The sequence below is a fragment of the Triturus cristatus genome, chromosome 2_1 (genome assembly GCF_964204655.1).
Source record: "Triturus cristatus chromosome 2_1, aTriCri1.1, whole genome shotgun sequence".
NCBI classification, from domain to species: domain Eukaryota; kingdom Metazoa; phylum Chordata; class Amphibia; order Caudata; family Salamandridae; genus Triturus; species Triturus cristatus.
In genome coordinates, this window is record NC_140581.1 from 156,546,165 (window position 1) to 156,566,955 (window position 20,791).

The following is a 20,791-nucleotide window of genomic DNA, read 5'->3' on the forward strand; positions in this document are numbered from 1 at the left end:
CAAATTGCAAAAAAGCATGCCTTCTGGATGAAAATCTAGCTTTCTGGCAAATTTGATGTAGGTTCGTTCAGCCATTTTTGTGTTATCTCTCTTCAGTTTGCAAATGGAAATTTCAAGGGGAAAACACATTTTTGGACCCCCCTTTTTCTCAGCATCGCTTGGTGGATCACCCCAAATCTTTCCAGATAGGAGCTGAGGTGGATGAGTTTGTTTTTTTAAAATTTCTGTGAAGATACTGTGAAGATTAAACAAATTGTGCCAAAGATATCACCAAACAGAAAAATGATTTTCCCATTGAAACGAAGTTCTAACTATACTCAGTGGTGACCTGTGGAATTCAGCAGAAGATGTGCTAGGCTGACAAAGAAGACATGCTTCAGGCCAACCTGTGTACCCTGACTACTGAAGCTTTCAAACCTGCAAGTGAAAATGGCCCTTTATACTAGGAAAGAACCCTACTTTTAAATATTAAATATGTCAACCCTAAGTAGACCTTGTAGTCCACAAGGTGGGATGTCTAGTATTCAAAAGTGTCTCATGCAAGAATGTAATGTTGCCAAGTACCTACAATGAGTAGCCACCTAAAGATATTTTCACTGTGAAGGACTGTAGCTGTTCCAATTATAAAAACTAATGTTCAGTTAAATAGCAAATTCACTGATAAATTTGGATTATAAAAATATTTAGGAAAAGTAACTTTGAAAAAGTTAAATCCATATCAGTGCTTCCCCTTAATAAGATGTGAAAACTCCTGCCAGAGTAGACATAATTACATAGGCCTCTTGGTAGGAAAACGTAGATGTAAGGTATGTGACTACTTTCAGTTCTGGAAGGGCAGTTGGGGAGGGTCACGGACCATCATTACCTTGACCGGAGTGAGGCCTTCCCATTCATTGTTAAATGTAAAGGGGGCCTTTGTTCATTAAGCCATTAGTAGCCAGCGTGGCACCAGCACAGTGGAAGGGGAACTGGGCTCAGAACCAGATTGGTGAGGTTGAGAATGAGAACTGCTCATTTCCCTAAACACAAACTGATTTGCATACCAGCATACTGTACACCAACAGCAGAATGGTGTTCGCATGCTGAATTTTACTCAGAATCATTCATTGTGGGGCACTTTGCAGTAGGCAAATAGGATGAGCTACAAATGTGGGAGGGGGTGGTCAATGGGTACTCATTTTCCTAATTATTTAGAGAATACGCAGAAGTCATTTCCACCCACTGGCTAGTGAATCTTACAAAAGTAGCACCACATCCACAGCTCATTCGAAGACATCTGGACCTGTGGGGAACAGCAGTTGGGCCTCCTACTTGTGACCTCGTTGGAGGGATGAGGGCTGGACCTGCCCCTTCTTATACTTCAGACTGATAAGTGGTCATGTGCGGCAATGGTTGGATCAACATATCGTAATTAAATATTACTTTATGTTAAACAAAGCATAGAAATTCACTGAAACAACAAGAAGTACAGGGATGTCATAGTTAGGAAATAGCATAAAAAAAAAGGGACATTCAATGAAAAAAGGATAGGTTGCAGGGATGTTATAGTAAGGAACTAGAAAAAAAACTTAGAAAGTCACTAAAAAACAAAGGTTACTGGGACAGTATAGTTTGGCTCAAAAGTTACACCCTTAAAACCATAGAAATTCGGCAGTCATAGTTATAGTTATTTTAAGAAACTATAACTCGTGCCCTAAGGTAACCATAACCCCTGCCCTCGCCATGTACCCGACAAAGTACATCAGTCATGTCATCTTCTATGATATCATTGATAATATACCTGCAACATTTGCAATACATTTATTGATGGTGAAAACTTTGAATGGTGGGTGCGCAAGCTATAGTTCCCTTAGGGCACGGGTTTTAGTTTCTTGTGTTAACTATAACTATAACTGCTGAATTTCAATGGATTTACATCTGTAAAATCTGAACCTAACTATAACGTCCCTGTAACCTTTGGTTTTTAAGTGAATGTCTAGGGTTTTCTTAATTCTATTTCCTAACTATAACATCCCTAAAACCTTTGTTTTTTCAAGAAATATATATAAATGTGTATACATTTATTGTTGAAAAGTTGACATATAATTAAATAATACATATTATTTTACATAAAATATGTTATTAATATTTTGTAATTTAAATGAAACTTTCATTTTTCAAATAAAATTACATTATTTTGAAGTAATTCTATTCATAATATTCTGAAATGTCTTTTAGAGTGCAATTTATGAATATAAACTTTTAAATTTAGGTGGGACATTCTTTTTAATCAATCTTGAAAACAAGTTTCAATTTAATTTAGTATATTGCAGTTAATTAAATATTTATCATATTATGTTAATGGCACTGTAGCACATTTTTATTTGATTCTACATTTGATTTAAATACAAAGCATTGATTTACATAAATATTGTACACAAAAATATTTTTATGATTTTTTTCAAATGTAATTAAATTTTTTACATTCCCAAAAACTTCATCACAGGGAGATCTCCACCCAATGGAGGACAGCTACCTATAGTAAATTATTTGTAACTATTTATGTAAATTCATGCTATATATTTATTTTGAATGTATAACAAAATAAATTCTACAGACCCATTAACTATTATTTTAACTTTAATTTTGAATGTATTAATTTAAATGTTAAATGTTATCTAATGTTTAATTAAATAAAACTCCCACTTAAAATAAAACAAAAGAATGTTTTATAATGTATTAAAATGATTCAAAGTGATGTACAGAATTAATTTAAAGTGACATAATTATAATTTAATAAAAATAATGTAACACTAATCAGAAAATTAAGAAATCATTCATCTATTTTAAAATAAAACAATATGTTCATTTTTAGATACTTTTTTACCTTAAAATTACATTTATATTTTTAACTAGCTTACATTTATTTTATTTTACCTGTCATTTGTTCCTGTGGCGTTTTATTTTAGTCCCTAACCTCCATTATTGTCTATGTAAGTGTGCAGTATTAGGGGTCCGCTTTGTGTAGAACTGGACTTACTGCAGCTCTTAGATGTAGCACATTTACTACTGTTTTAGTAACTTTACAAGTGCAGTTTGTGAATACCAATGAACTTACTCTTTTGTATACTCTTTTGTGGGTGGGTGCATGTCCTTCCCCAATGCCCTTCCTAACCCTAACTAAAATCCTCCTTACTCTGCCCTAAACACTTCTAATTTAGAAGTAAGCATTCTCCTTTTTCAGCCACTCCCCTGGCCCCTTCCACCTTTACTAGTAAAGACCCGATTACGATGCCGCAGGAACCGGCTCACAATGCCGTAGGAAACAGTCCTACGGCATAATTGGCTGTTTGGATTCCTTTCTGACCGACCTATTTTGATGGGGTCGGTCGGAACGGAATCCGAATCGGATTTCTGAATGGTCTCCGACAGGCTCGGAAAGCCTGTCTGCCATTCAGAAAGCCTCCAGTAATCCCTCGGGTGGCTCTTTCTGCCTGAGGGATTAAGATGGCAGATTCCCACTGCCTTTCTGTACAGGCATTTCTGACACAGTAAGGCAGTGAAAGTCTGACTTTGGGGGCCCCCGCAGGGTCCCCATGGGTGCAAGGCTGCTGAATTGCGGCCTAAGGGGCACCTGTTGTGCCCCCCTGTTGATCCCTGCACCCGGTGGCAGGCACCTTAAGGTGCCTGGCACCGGGTGCAGGGATGAACTGCACCTCAGCACTTTACAATGAGAACATGCATACTTTTCGGAATGCACACCCCCATTGTAAAGAATAGGAATGCGACTGAAAAGTGTTCGGTTGCATCCTAATTGCTGGGTTGGGACCGACAACACGAGGTCATTTGGTCACAATTCCCAAACGATGTCGGACTGACTCAGGTCTGTCCGACATCGCAATCGGGGCCTAAGAAGTAAATTTACCTGTGAGGCTCTCTCATGAGAAAATAATGGAGAGGTGGAGGTGTATATTTACATTCCTAGGTTTGTGAAATATATTTTAAAGTAAGTAGTAATATGGTATAAAATGTAGTTTGTGAATCGTGCTCTCCCAATGTAAAGGCATGTCACCACCCACTGAAACAGGGAGGGAGCCAAATGTATGAGCGTAAGGTTACTACAACCATAAAGGAGCTGTAGTAAGTCCAGCATCACACGTGACCAACCATGGATTATCATTTCTTTATTATGTTTTAAAAAGTATTAAAAATGAAGAAATCATTACAAGTAATGTAATTATATTTTAATAAAAGTTCAATTAAAATAATTAGTTTTTTAGTTTTAGTTTTTTGACATCAAATTATATGTAAATATTTATAAATGTGTACATATATATATTCAAGTCTAGGCACCTCACACCAGAACCTTTTTCGCGAGGAATTCAGCCTAATCAGACAGACGTGGCTGAGGGGAGGGAAAGGACGACCACCAGAGGCGAAAACCACAGAGTCACGAGAGGAGGGGGCAGGAAACACCGGAGCGAGCACAGCGAACACCAGGAACAGAAGGGGCAAGAACGCGAAATGAAGGAAGATAATCCAACAATTGTCAATCTGACAAGAACCCTGACAACCACGGAGGAATCTGTATTAATTCTAGTTCTCACATTTTGCCCGACTGAGAAGTTTGAGTATACACAGACTAGGATAGACTTATTCAAGTATATCCGGAAGTTAAAACTATATAAATACTTCAAACTAAGAAATGTAGGGCAAAGAAGAGCCACGAACATCAGTGTGTCAGAGGAGACAGATATACTAACTGTCAGCAACCTGAAAACTGACTTTGGAAGAATTAAGACTCGGGGGAAGCTTGGGCAACATGGTAACCGATAACATCCAAGAGGGACCGGAGGCTTTTGGAATATTACAGGTGGGTGCTCCTAGCCCCTTTAAAACCATTTCGAAATTTTACCCACAGACACCTGTTGATGCAATTGACATCTTCTCAGATAATGTGAATAGAGATCTACTGGGACTGAGGATGAAGGAAAGGTCACCATGCAATGAAACTTACCATACAATCAGAGGAAAGCTATACAGGATTTGAATAATGACAGAACGATTGTAGTGAAACCATCAGATAAGGGGGGCAATATAGTCCTCCAAAACAAGGGAGAACTACTGTAGCGAGGCATTGAGACAGTTAAAGGATGAAGAGAAAAACACTACTGTGACTGAGGACTACGCAATGAGTATACAATCATTTGAAAGCATGATTGAGAAGTGGTTTCGGAAGGGGATCTTATCCACAGAGGAATACCGGTTCTTACAGAATAAACACCCTAGAATCTCGACATTCTGCCACCTACTAAAAATCCACAATAATGCAACCAGACCAGCAGGACGTCCAATAGTTTCCTCAATAGTAGGCTTAACTAAGAATTTGTCTAGATATGGGGACCATTTTTAATTCCCTTTTGTACTACAGTTGACCTCATATACACTGGACACAAAAGATTTCTTAAGGCAGATACAAGGGATTGAATGGGAACCTGATTTTGTGATGGTCACACTTGATGTGTCGTGTATGTATACCTGTATAAGACACACTCATGGTCTGGAAGCAGTAAGATTCTTCCTAAGGGGAAGGCCCCTCAAGTTCTTGGAACACAGTAGAATGTTGGAAAAATGTATTTCTTTCTGTTTAAATAATAACATCTTTCTTTTCCAGGACCAAAGATATAGACAAATACAGGGCACGGCAATGGACACCTGCTTCGCCCCCAGTTATGCAAACTTGTTCATTGGCTGGTGGGAGAAAGCAGGTAGCCTGGGCCGATACGGTGGACGAGTGGGTGAACTGTATTGTCTGTTGGAGGCAGTACATTGAAGACCTCTTCATAATTTGGCAAGGGTCAATGGAATCTGCTAAACAATATGTCTCCTGTCTTAATGAGAATAATTTGAACCTTGAGTTTACAGCAGAGGTGAGCACCACACAAGTAACCTTCTTAGACTTGAAAGTCTTTGTGAGTGAGAACAAACTACACATAGCCCTATATAGGAAGGAGACAGCGGGCAACTCAGTCCTACATGGGACCAGCAGTCACCCACATAATTTGATCCAGAGTGTCCCCTATGGGGAACTCTTAAGGATCAAGAGAAACAGCTCAAGGCCAGAAGATTACCTGAAAACAGCAGATCAGAGTCTTGGTCGCTTTAACTTGAGGGGTTACCCACAGAAAATGATACAGGAAGCGCAACTCAAGGCAAAGAGCAAGAACAGGACTGATTTGATACAGGGTGCAGGTAAACGCAAAAAGAATGTGGAGACTATCAATTTTAGGATGATCACAAAATACTCCAATGCAGCAAATAATGTGAGGGCAATCATGAATAGGAACTGGCGCATTGTTAAATCAGAGGCAATTATTGGGAGAGACCTACCAGAGAGACCAGGCATTACATTCAGAAGGTCTAAGTCCATAAAAGATCACCTAGTGGAGAGTCACTTAGGGGCAGTCAAGCAACAACAGGGTTTGGGGGACCTACATGGCTCCTTTCCCTGTGATAAATGTAGGGCATGTGCCACCAGCAAGAGGTTCACCTCATATGAGGTGCCTGGGATGAAAACAGCAAGGAAGATTACCAAATTCATGACATGTAGTACCACATTTGTGGTATTTTGCTTGATCTGTCCGTGCAACCTCCGATACGTGGATAGCACAATTAATCAGGTGAAAATGAGGATCCTAGAACACCAGAGGGCCATTGCCAGCAATGACACAAACTATTCGGTTGCGTGGCATTTTGCGAGCCATCACAGAAGTGATGTACGCTACTGCAGGAGGGGGCAGAGAGAAAAGACTTAGGAGGCTAGAGTCAAGATTTATTATAGACCTCCATTGCAAATTTCCAGGTGGATTGAACAGAGGGAGGAACTTCCTGTTCACTTAGGGACCTGATAGCTCTACAGGCACTATATGGGCCAGTCGAGGACTTATTGAAGGGACTGAAGAGGGTACAACATCCTATGGGGTAAAAGTATGCCCATCCAGGGCAAGATAGGGAAACACTATACAGCGTGGTCAATATGAAACATGGGAGCGCGATTCCATTCAGGTCTTCAACATATGGATTATTATCAATTTTCATAATAACAGACATACATAAGCCCATCCAGGGCTATATCATGTTAATAGGTCTGTCTGTTGATAAGGATTATAATAAGTGGTGCTAATGAGAGTAACCAAACGCGCTCCATGTGGCAACTATACATATATATAGAAATGAAGCTCTATATGTAAATATTGTAAATAATGTACATAGGATGCTTTATAATCAACTCTCCTTTTGATTTCATTTGAAACGTTATCTGTTTGATAAGTAATGCATATGAATTGCTTTTTAAAGAGAGTATTAACTATGTCCCATAACATGTTCTAAGATGATGCCCATAAGAATGTTATAATTTGTTTGTCCGTTTTCTAAATTGACATTTGTAAACACCTCGATTCACCCTAAGAGTTCTTCCCAAAGGCAATTACTGAACCCCTTACTCTTATGGCTACTAAGATGATATTGGGATTTGGGACATCCTTCATCCTCCAATCCATGTTTTTACACCAGCAACACACATACTCAGGTTGCCTAATGCTGGACTGCAAGAAGTAGGTGCATAAGCTGACCGAGCAGATGGTTCATTCACGCAGCATGTGTGTCTATTGTTAGCTGTTCTTCAAATATCTGCCTGCATGTTAGCGTTTTGTTGTTGGGTCGTGGAGCTGGACTGAAAATCGTCTGATGTTGCATGATTGCATTCTTAAAAATAAAAATCCAATTGGTCGCACACTGCTCTACCTACCAGCGTGTTGCCCCAAAGAATTGTGGTCCCTGAAGTCAGCGTCGGCGGGTACGCCTATGCCCGAGTCTTGAGTGCAAGTAAGTGTAGCGTTAGCCATCCCTGGACACATGTTTCGAGGTAGTTGCCTCTCGTCAGCAGGGAGTAGGTGAGTGTGTAGGGTTGCTGTGTAGGCTGCTAAAATAAGTGTTCTCAGGTAAAGTACCTCTCGTAGCGCGCAGGTGCGTAACCATGAGCTTGTCAGCTCCACCGGCTCAAGGAGCCTGAATATTAACAAAAATCCAATTGGTCGCACACTGCTCTACCTACCAGCGTGTTGCCCCAAAGAATTGTGGTCCCTGAAGTCAGCGTTGGCGGGTACGCCTATGCCCGAGTCTTGAGTGCAAGTAAGTGTAGCGTTAGCCATCCCTGGACACGTGTTTCGAGGTAGTTGCCTCTCGTCAGCAGGGAGTAGGTGAGTGTGTAGGGTTGCTGTGTAGGCTGTTAAAATAAGTGTTCTCAGGTAAAGTACCTCTCGTAGCGTGCAGGTGCGTAACCATGAGCTCGTCAGCTCCACCGGCTCAAGGAGCCTGAATATTAACAAAAATCCAATTGGTCGCACACTGCTCTACCTAACAGCGTGTTGCCCCAAAGAATTGTGGTCCCTGAAGTCAGCGTCGGCGGGTACGCCTATGCCCGAGTCTTGAGTGCAAGTAAGTGTAACGTTAGCCATCCCTGGACACGTGTTTCGAGGTAGTTGCCTCTCGTCAGCAGGGAGTAGGTGAGTGTGTAGGGTTGCTGTGTAGGCTGCCAAAATAAGTGTTCTCAGGTAAAGTACCTCTCGTAGCGCGCAGGTGCGTAACCATGAGCTCGTCAGCTCCACCGGCTCAAGGAGCCTGACTATTAACAAAAATCCAATTGGTCGCACACTGCTCTACCTACCAGAGTGTTGCCCCAAAGAATTGTGGTCCCTGAAGTCAGCGTCGGCGGGTACGCTTATGCCCGAGTCTTGAGTGTAAGTAAGTGTAGCGTTAGCCATCCCTGGACACATGTTTCGAGGTAGTTGCCTCTCGCCAGCAGGGAGTAGGTGAGTGTGTAGGGTTGCTGTGTAGGCTGCTAAAATAAGTGTTCTCAGGTTAAGTACCTCTCGTAGCGCGCAGGTGCGTAACCATGAGCTCGTCAGCTCCACCGGCTCAAGGAGCCCTGAATATTAACAAAAATCCAATTGGTCGCACACTGCTCTACCTACCAGCGTGTTGCCCCAAAGAATTGTGGTCCCTGAAGTCAGCGTCGGCGGGTACGCCTATACCCGAGTCTTGAGTGCAAGTAAGTGTAGCGTTAGCCATCCCTGGACACGTGTTTTGAGGTAGTTGCCTCTCGTCAGCAGGGAGTAGGTGAGTGTGTAGGGTTGCTGTGTAGGCTGCTAAAATAAGTGTTCTCAGGTAAAGTACCTCTCGTAGCGCGCAGGTGCGTAACCATGAGCTCGTCAGCTCCACCGGCTCAAGGAGCCTGAATATTAACAAAAATCCAATTGGTCGCACACTGCTCTACCTACCAGCGTGTTGCCCCAAAGAATTGTGGTCCCTGAAGTCAGCGTCGGCGGGTACGCCTATGCCCGAGTCTTGAGTGCAAGTAAGTGTAGCGTTAGCCATCCCTGGACACATGTTTCGAGGTAGTTGCCTCTCGTCAGCAGGGAGTAGGTGAGTGTGTAGGGTTGCTGTGTAGGCTGCTAAAATAAGTGTTCTCAGGTAAAGTACCTCTCGTAGCGCGCAGGTGCGTAACCATGAGCTTGTCAGCTCCACTGGCTCAAGGAGCCTGAATATTAACAAAAATCCAATTGGTCGCACACTGCTCTACCTACCAGCGTGTTGCCCCAAAGAATTGTGGTCCCTGAAGTCAGCGTTGGCGGGTACGCCTATGCCCGAGTCTTGAGTGCAAGTAAGTGTAGCGTTAGCCATCCCTGGACACGTGTTTCGAGGTAGTTGCCTCTCGTCAGCAGGGAGTAGGTGAGTGTGTAGGGTTGCTGTGTAGGCTGCTAAAATAAGTGTTCTCAGGTAAAGTACCTCTCGTAGCGTGCAGGTGCGTAACCATGAGCTCGTCAGCTCCACCGGCTCAAGGAGCCTGAATATTAACAAAAATCCAATTGGTCGCACACTGCTCTACCTACCAGCGTGTTGCCCCAAAGAATTGTGGTCCCAGAAGTCAGCGTCGGCGGGTACGCCTATGCCCGAGTCTTGAGTGCAAGTAAGTGTAACGTTAGCCATCCCTGGACACGTGTTTCGAGGTAGTTGCCTCTCGTCAGCAGGGAGTAGGTGAGTGTGTAGGGTTGCTGTGTAGGCTGCCAAAATAAGTGTTCTCAGGTAAAGTACCTCTCGTAGCACGCAGGTGCGTAACCATGAGCTCGTAAGCTCCACCGGCTCAAGGAGCCTGAATATTAACAAAAATCCAATTGGTCGCACACTGCTCTACCTACCAGCGTGTTGCCCCAAACAATTGTGGTCCCTGAAGTCAGCGTCGGCGGGTACGCCTATGCCAGAGTCTTGAGTGCAAGTAAGTGTAGTGTTAGCCATCCTTGGACACGTGTTTCGAGGTAGTTGCCTCTCGTCAGCAGGGAGTAGGTGAGTGTTAAGGGTTGCTGTGTAGGCTGCTAAAATAAGTGTTCTCAGGTAAAGTACCTCTCGTAGCGCGCAGGTGCGTAACCATGAGCTCGTCAGCTCCACCGGCTCAAGGAGCCTGAATATTAACAAAAATCCAATTGGTCGCACACTGCTCTACCTACCAGCGTGTTGCCCCAAAGAATTGTGGTCCCTGAAGTCAGCGTCGGCGGGTACGCCTATGCCCGAGTCTTGAGTGCAAGTAAGTGTAGCGTTAGCCATCCCTGGACACGTGTTTTGAGGTAGTTGCCTCTCGTCAGCAAGGAGTAGGTGAGTGTGTAGGGTTGCTGTGTAGGCTGCTAAAATAAGTGTTCTCAGGTAAAGTACCTCTCGTAGCGCGCAGGTGCGTAACCATGAGCTCGTCAGCTCCACCAGCTCAAGGAGCCTGAATATTAACAAAAATCCAATTGGTCGCACACTGCTCTACCTACCAGCGTGTTGCCCCAAAGAATTGTGGTCCCTGAAGTCAGCGTCGGCGGGTACGCCTATGCCCGAGTCTTGAGTGCAAGTAAGTGTAGCGTTAGCCATCCCTGGACACGTGTTTCGAGGTAGTTGCCTCTCGTCAGCAGGGAGTAGGTGAGTGTGTAGGGTTGCTGTGTAGGCTGCTAAAATAAGTTTTCTCAGGTAAAGTACCTCTCGTAGCGCGCAGGTGCGTAACCATGAGCTCGTCAGCTCCACCGGTTCAAGGAGCCTGAATATTAACAAAAATCCAATTGGTCGCACACTGCTCTACCTACCAGCGTGTTGCCCCAAAGAATTGTGGTCCCTGAAGTCAGCGTCGGCAGGTACGCCTATGCCCGAGTCTTGAGTGCAAGTAAGTGTAGCGTTAGCCATCCCTGGACACGTGTTTCGAGGTAGTTGCCTCTCGTCAGCAGGCAAGAAAGTTCTAACAGCACATCTCTCACAGCATATCATTGGTGGACCTCAGGTGTCCCACAATTTTGGGAGCATTCCTTCTTCACTCAGGTAGTCCATCTCCTCTCATTCTTACCTGGTTACATTTGCTGTGATGGTGTACAGGTCTAGACATGATATTAACATTTGGGAAAAGGAAAATGGTACTTACCTGACTCAATACAAGTGCAGAGTGCTCATTCAGAATCCTATGGGAAATGAAATGCAGCTGCAAAATAGGCATGTTGGGATTCAGGAAAGGCAGCAAGGATAAAACATGATGGCCTGCTATGCTCCTAGGTCTGTAAACAAGCCCGGGCTCCATGCTATCTCCTTTACTGTAGCAAGCTGGAAAGCAACACATCATAACAGAATTACCACCCACATGTCACACTACTAAAGGGGGAAATAGGGAGCAGTTTAAAATCCCCTCAGTGATATGAGTCCTACTTGCAAATTTGGGGAACTCATTTTGTCCAACTGAGAACGTGGAATGCTGAGTTGTTCCTACAGGTGACTAAAAGTATTGAATTGTCAGAAGAGATTGTCACCCTTAAAACCCAACAAAGAACTGTGGCAGAAAACTAGAGCTCCCACCGGTGCAGTGGAAGTACTTTTGTCACACTAGAATTACAACGTGTCTGCCATATTGATGCAGCCCCTTTACCATTCAATTGTAATTTACAGAAAAAATCCCCCAAAGTGTGATTTATTTTTGAAAATCGAGGGGAAAAAATCCTGTCCTCCCTGCGAATTTGAGAAACTAATTTTGTCGACCTTAGAAGTAGGAAGGCTGAGTTGGTCTTGCAGGTTACATTCAGTATTGAACTGTGGAATTTTCAACCAGATTAACAAAGCTTTCTTCTTGATAGCACTACTTTTAACTAAACCTTATAATTTCAAATCTCCGGTTCTACTAATTGGATTCTTGTCATTTTAGTGTACAATAATTAATTAAGATATGCTCTATTTTTCTAAATTGGTGTGGGAGTTTTCTTGGCTTGTGTTTTCAATTTGTAGTTTTTGAAGGGTTGCATCAATGCTTTACACATTGCCTCTAAGTTAGCCTGACTGCTTTCGTGCCAAGCTACCATTAGCTAAGCACATGTTAATTTGGGGTTTGTTTGTGACTTCACCCTGACCAGGATTATGGTGACTGCTTGAATATGGGTTCAGCCCTTCAGCCACTTGCCCAATTTCTTACACTGTTGTACTGACAATTTTTCAAGACTAAAGGGGTCATTTAGAATCTGGCAGATGTGGAGTGTTTGAAATGGAGTTTCTGGTTGGCATAGGTATGCACCCTGTCCAAGCAGGAACCACAATCCTAGTCTGGGAAAGTCAGATACACACCACAAATGAACCTGGGCTCACCATCTGGTGGCTTGGCACAGATCAGTCAGGCTTAACTTATGAAGCAATGTGCAATGTATTTGTGTAACATTACAAACAGTATTACAGTGAAAACATCACACAAAAAGATGCCAGGTCAGAAACATAGAGCTTAATTTATTTAAGAGAACAACACCATTATGACAAAAATCTGATTAGGAGAACCGGCGTTATTAATTTTTAAAGATTATATTGAAATATAGTGCTGAAAAGCATAAAGCACCAACCAGGGCTATTTGTTTGCGCAAGACTGGATAAAATCCAAAAGTTCAGGCCAACCGTGATGGAGGGTGGGTTGGATACAGGGATCACCCCTGCCCCACTGAAAAGTACCTTGTTGCATCGTAGCAAAGTCCCATAGCATCAAGCAGAGGAGACAATGTGTCAGACTTTTATCCCGGATGTAGGCAATGCATCAGCTCTGAGCAGCGCAAGTCGAAGCTGCTTCGTCGGCAAACCCCAAGATGGAGGGATGCTTCTTCGTCGAGCTGAGCAGATCGGGGATGCATCGGGAACTGGAGGCGGGGCGCCGTAAACTGGGCGATGTGATGACTTTGGTCTTTGCAGCAGCATCAATGCATCAGCGCTGAGGGAAATACGCCGGTTCTGAGCTGGTCAATAACGGCAATGCATGGATTTAGAAATGTGCTGCATTTTAGACCCACTTCTAAGGGCCCAGGACTGGATTGTCACCCTTTAAAAGGAAAAGACTCTCAGATGGCAGAGTCAGGTGCTGGTGTTGAATGGAATGAAGCCTTTGATGTTCCTGAGGCTTCCAACAGGAGGCAAGCACACAAACCCTTTGAGTCTCTCTGGCTTTGGGGTGGAGAGATGCAGGACCAGTCCTTCTCAGTCCCAGGCAAGAGGACAGCAGGTCAGCACAGCAGAGCAGTAGTGCAGCAGAGTACAGTCCAGCAGAGTAGGAGTGCTTGTAGCAGCACAGCAGTCGTTCGTCCTATCCACAGTTCCAGGAGTGTAATAAGCTGGTGGTGTAGGGTTCCAGTACTTATACCCAGTTGAGTGTTTGAAGTGGGGGAGAGTTCCAAAAAGAGGCATTTGAAGTGCACAGACTCCATGTCCTTCATGCCCTGGCTCCAGGGTCACTATGGGTGTTATAAGGCCTTTTGTCTGGGGACAGGACACAGTCCTTTCAGGTGTAAGTGTCAGCTTCTACCTCCCATCCTGCTCACAATAGCCCATCAGGATGTGGATGGCCCATCAGTCACACCTAAGCTCCCTTTGTATGTGGCGGGAGGGAATGCACAAAGTCCAGCTGTCACCCACCCCAGATGTATATTCAGAGACTGGCAGAAGGCACCGAGAGACAAATTTATGAAAAACTGGGGCAGTACAGTGGAGCAAGTCACCGTGCTGCGCTGCACTGCATCAATGAAAAACGGCAGGAGTACATTGTATTGAAGGCTTAAGGTGCATTCCCATCTTTTACCTCTGCGCTGTAGCACATTGGCTGCCTTGTGCCAATGCAAGCACCCTTGCACCTTGTTGCAAGGGTGCCTGCGTTGCATGCAGGATATATTTTGGGCAGGAAGGGACACCTTTCTGCACTAAAACACTGCAAGAGGTATCATCCTCTATATATGTGTGCTTCAGAATGCAAAAAGAAAGTAACCCCTGTCCTGGTGAGGTGTATCTTTTTGGTGCATTTCCAGGTTTACATGGTCTTGTAAATCTGGGAATGTATCAAAAACCATAGGTGTTGTGTGGGAACACTGACACAAGGCCCATGGAATGCCTTCGCTGGGCAGAGAAACACACCAATTTGCACTGTGTTGCGGTACTCCAGATTTTCGGAGAGACTCAAAGCCAAACAAAGCGGCTTTGCATGACCAAAGAATCTGACTTAGGGGATTGCATCACGCATGCACCACATTGTGTGATGCAACTGTGACGCAACCCTCTCATAAATATGCTCCTGAATGTCTAAAGTAAGAAAATGCCACCTTCTGTAAGCCTTGCAGTAGTGAAAAGACTAATTTAAGAATTTTTTACTACCAGGACATGTACAAATTAAAAAGTACATGACCTACTTTTTAAATACACTGCACCATGCCCTTAGGCTGTCCAGGGCCTACCTTCGGGTTGACTTATATGTATTTAAATGGAAGGTTTGGGCCTGGCAGGAGGGTTAACTTAGCGAACATAATAAGATGATGGACAGAGTGCTGAAGCTTTTCAGACACTCACCCCCAGTTACAGATCTGGGTTTAATCCATCATTGTTCTGCTAACTAAGCCACCCCAGTTTGGACCCAGCCATATACAAATCAACCTTGACCCTGTTCCTCATGGAAACAGTCCAGCCCGAACTGCCAGGCCACATCCTCCCTGGACTGGAAATAAGCATCCAGGGACTGGAAACTGCCTGAACTCGGCCAAGATCCTTCTTATGTTTCGTTCTTCGGCCCAAGATATAGAATTATATCATAGACAAACAGTTTAAGTTTGGAGATGTATTGTATTGGTCCTTCAATTCCCTGATTTGCCCATATCCTAGCTGCCAATGGTTCGATGGAAAAAGTAAAACGTTCAGGTGACAAGGGATGCTAGAATTAAAAAAAAACTGTGCCTGCAGCCCTGTTATATATTATAAAACATATTACTAATTGAACTAAGAAATCCCACCCTCTTAAGAGCAAAAAACAGAGTATCCCACTTGACAAGGTCGAAATCTTTTTAAACATATACCATCATTATAAGTGCAGCGATCGGATTGGTGTTAAAAAATCTATTGAATGAATTTAAAAGGTTGTATTAGACCACAATTATCTCACTGGCAGGAAGCTGGTCAGATTTTTATCAATAACCTTCTGTGCAATAGGCGTGATTCAGTTAGCCCAGACTTTCATTAAGATTTTATAATCAGAATTTAATAAGCTAATGGGGCCATATGTGTTGAGGACATGGGGATTTTACCCCTTTTTAACAAAATGTTGATGGAACCTCTCTGCCATTTAAAAAGCTTGACTCAAAAGGTTAATAATTCTTCCTGAAAGGGCCCTGTGCCACGGATCAATCAGTTGATAATCTTGGATCATAACATCTAATACCTTTTAGTATTTGGTTTCAACAGTTTTTTGTTTTATTTGAGGTGTCCCTAGCTAGATCCTGAATATAGTTGAAATCCCCCCTACTGATATTGGGCCCACTGCTCCTCTCATAAATCGTTGTTTTTAGTAATAGATTTTAAATCGTCAAATATTGGGGTGTAATAATTCAGATTACAGATATAACCATTCACTCCAGCAGTAATCCAGATCTACCTGCCTTCAGGTTCTCTCTGGAGCTGCATAATATTCCAGTCTGACCCTCGTCCAAAATAAATTGCAACACCCCTCATGGCCAACCCACAAGAGGCGAAGTATGCCTTAGTATAGTAGTTAGGGATGAACAGCTTCTGGGAATTCAACTTTAAATGAGATTTTTGCAAAAACAAAATTTGGGGTGAGAAAGAGGTTAATCATCTAAGTAAAGCCCTGTACTTTTTCTTATTGGGTAGCCCATTGACATTGACCGATATTATCTGTACTTCAGCCCCCATTTCCAAATGGCCTTTTCAAGCATAGAAGTCAACAAAAAAAAAACCTTTTCTGACATTACTTATCAATCTATGGTTCTGCTCTTCTTTAAAACCCGTGCTCCCAACCACCAATGCCCTCTCCAACTTAGCCACCACTCCTGGCAGGAGGGCAACAGCTCACCATACCCCTCTCAACCCTCGCTGGAAGGGACCCTGAATGGACGGCCCTACTGGGTGACAATTTGGAGAACCCTGAGTGAACAACCCCCCCTCCCCCACCTCCCATAAGTAATCATAATAAAAAATCTCTCTCTAGTTTTAAACCCTCTGGGCAGAAATTGATTGCAAAATTTCTTGTGCTTCTTCTAAGTTTGTAAATATGTGAATTTTGCCCTTTACTAGCAACCAAATTTTGGACCACCGAGCTATTGCTGCTTGTGCGCCCTTAGCCTTAAATAGATAAAGCAGTTTCACAAACTCCTTTCAACGCCGTGCAGCTGATATATCGAAAAAAACTTGGCAACAGGGAACCTCATTGGTGGAGAATTGTTTTCTTTGTATGGCTCTAGAGAGAATCTGTTCTTTATTGCGATAGTCAGCAAAGTTTACTAACATTGCCCTTGGCAAGTTTGACTTTGAAAATGGATGCGCTGGTACCCCGTGTGCTCTTGTGATTGTCAGATCTCCTGAAATTTCCGGTGAACATTTTTCTTGATGAATGTCTCGGCCCATTGCAAAGTAGATGTAGATTTGAGTGCCTTGAATGGTTTTCAAGTTCATCGATCTTGTTTTCCATTAGTGATTTCTCTTTCCCTACTAGACCCTCAAGCTGCGATATCCTGTACTCTGCCTCCTGCATCCTAGCCAGAAAGCTTGCAACTGCTTCCTGGATTTTCATCAGGCGATGGTGCAGGGATGCAATCTCAGTTGCTTTTGATGATTTTAGGTCTCTTATTTCCTCTAATATAAGGTATAGCATGGTTTCTAGAACCTATTATGCAGTTTGCTCATTGCCTGCACCTGATTTGAAAGATGAATCTTTGAGTTTCTTTCCATGGTAGCCTGAGGTTGCTCTTGTGAGGTCTCTACACTCATTGCATCTATTGTAGGGGGCTGGGATGACAGCTGCTAGACCGTAGGAGTATCCCTAGACCGTAGGAGTATCCTGTTGAGAAAAGGAAGACTGCATCCTGGTTTCTTCTAGGAGAGCAGTATGTTCTACAGAAAAAGCAGCAAACGTCAAATTTGATGATTGCTCATTGGTGGAGGGTCCCAGAAACATAGCTACTGTCATTTTGGGTTTAGTAAAAAGCAAATATTCTTTCACCTCCCCTAGTGTTGAGGACATGGAATCTTCAATTTGCGTCTCGGAGGAAGAGATCTCTATTTTTTCCTCCCCCTGTTTGTAGGTGCTGCATTTAATGCCCCCTCTTTGTCTTTCCCAGCCCTCCTATCCCCATTGGATAAATTGTACAGGTCATGTTGTGCTAGGTCCTATGAGACATTCGAAATTACCAACTTGATATTCCCAACCGCCTGTACCTGATCCAACAAATCTTCCTTTGAGCTTAAAGGGATAGTTACTGCTACTGATCCATGGCGCTATTTGTGACTGCGCTCTGCCCTTGCAGATTATAGTAAATGGAAAAACTCTTTTAATCCATTAGGTCAAACCTAAGCAGTTTTTTAATTAGGAGGGGACTACCTAGCGACCCACTACCAGGGCACCCGTCTAACCATGACACCCTTGGTTTACCCTCGAAGCAGACCTGGAAACCCTTGACTAAAAGCTCACAAAAATAGAAAAGAAAGCCACCTACAAGGTGCTTTCTACAATGGCGCCAGTTAGGATGGAGACTGGCCGGCCGACTTCCTCAAGTCAGCTGACCCACCAAGACGAATGAGGTAATATGTCCCAGGTGATTCTTCACAGCAGGCTGTATGCAGGTAATATACGCTCAAGGTAGCCAGGCACTTAAGAGTGGAATGCGTTATGTTATAAAAAAAGTATCTGGATGCCAGTGAGAACAAGAAGCACCCTGCATATGTTTGACAAAATGGTTCTTTAGGCCCTGACAGTTTAACTCTTAATTGTTCTGATGTCCTCTCAGAAGAGACTGCCAATTAGTTTTAAGAAGTAAAAAAGCATATTTAGTCTGTAGATATGTGGCTTGTTTTAATGTCGGGCTTTAGTGCCGGTGCGCACAGCAGGCAGGCACCGAGGAGTCCACTCAGCAAAGTGGGGCACGCTGGGGCTATAGTTGCCCAAGGAAGAAAGCAAGAGGCAACCAGGACCCATATTATCCATCAAGTGCAGAAAAAAGTTGCAAGCAGGGTAGCTGTCTGCCTGTATCCTCCTCAGTGGTTTCCTGACCCCGAAAGGACAAGAACCGGCATCCTCCTAGAGAGTCCCGGTACCTATCTTGTTGCTATTCGAACATGTTTGTTAGGTATTGTAGGTCGCACAGTAAATTCATGTCTCTGTAACAAAGTAAATGATGCCTGAGTTTTCGTAATACAATTGGAGCCTGTAAAAGGATGGTTACAAAAAATGTCCCTACCATTGCCATATCTTACTGACTCAGAAATGTGCAACTATGAGTTGTGCACAAATATCTGAAAAGAGTATTGTTATACCTGGCAGCCTTTGATGCGGTCTTTCTCTAAACTGTTTTCCTTTTTCCCTCCTGTTGCTGAAATTCATTTTTGTTGGCCATAGGAGTCTATGAACTTTCCCACTCCTAACAAGTGCTAAAGTGCTTGTGCTCACTTCTTAAAACATGGTAAAATTGGCTTATATACAATTGACGCATTCAATGTATTTGTAAGTCCCTTGTAAAGGGGTAGTACTTGTACCCAGGGCATATAAATGAAATGCTACTAGTTGGTTACCTTATTACATTTAATAAGTGCTAACTTTTGCTTGGGAGCTGATAATCATGTAATGTTTGGTCTCAACAAAATTGTAATTTAAAATCCTCCTTAATGGTAAAGTCAGGTTATAAAAATAGTAATAGTGGCATTTATAGAGTGTGAAAGCTTCCTCATACAGAGGTGTCCAGACGCTAAGTGGAAAATACAGCTGCAAATCAGGTCCAACAGAGAAGCTAGCCTTGACTAAAGAGCCAGGTTTTAAGGATCTTCCTGAACTCAGGTTCTGATTCAAGCAGGTGCCTATGGGAGATTAAGGAGTTCCACAGCCTGTTGATCCTCACTGTGATGGACCTGCCTCCCATTCAGGACTTAGCATTGCTAGGTGCACATAGCACTTGCTGGGAAATGGAACACAGTGTACATTTTGATTAATATGGGCATAGCCTATGCCAGAGATACCTTGGTCCTTTGTCATGCAGAGCACGAAAGGTCAGGGTCAGGGACTTGAACTCTATACTTTTTGCTACCAGGAGCCAATGAAGTTGTCTGACATGAGGGGAGATATGATGACGGAAATGGCACCCATTGAATTACTCTTGCTGTAGCATTTTGTACCATCTGAAGCCTGTTGATCATTATAAGTCTCAATTTTGAAAATGCCACTTTAGAAAGTTGGCATTTTCTTGTACTAACCATTTGTTGCCTGCAACCTGAACCCTGGGTCACATGACTCACCTGAATAGGTGGCAGCAGCCTTTGTGTTCTCCTCCCAAATAGTGAGACAAAGATGGGCTAGATTTTGGCACAATGGGCCATTCTGCCAGGATGGGAGGAGCTGAGATGTTCCCTGCCCCACTTATATTTCAAAGAGACTGCCTCCATTATACTCAGAAAGGAATTGACACCAGTTCTTTGTTACCTTAGACCCCTTGGCTCTTAGGCAGGAAGGACATTTCCAGAACCAGATGGAAGGGAAGTCTAGACATATCTCGCATTTCAAAGGCTGGTACCAGGTATAAATAGTGGACCCTCAGACCAACTATTTAGTTCACTCCTCTAACTGTGGAGGACCTCCAGGAGGACTATGCTGCTGCTTGAGGCCTGCTTTGTTCCTGACTACTGCCCTGCTGACCTAATACTACCTGACTACTGCCCTGCTGCTTGAAGCTTGACTAGTACCATCAGACAACTGCTCTGTTGCTTCAGGTTTGCCTTGCTGCTTGACCCTAGGACTACCAGAGTGACAAACTATATGAATATCGGTAGCAAGGGACACTATGTACTGCACAAACTACGTGTGTTTGTAAATTTAGAACAAATGAGTATGTTAAGTCTCCATAAAATGCCCACCTCCAAGAGCCAGCCACCATCAATGGCCCTTCATATTACAACATATATACACAGATAAGAGAGGCAGATAGGAGTTATTCAATCAGTATTTTTAGATATTCTAGTACACAATGTAATCACGATGACAGAGGCCTACATTCTTTATGTATTCTTTACTTTTTTTATTAGTTTTTTGACACACAGCATGAACATTTCTGTACAGCCAACGTGTTTTGCCCACACTTCGGGCTTCTACAGGGCTGTACACGTGAGAAGACAAACTATCAACATATTTGACAAAACATATAAAAGAACCATACACACATTCAGACAACAAATAAACATAAAA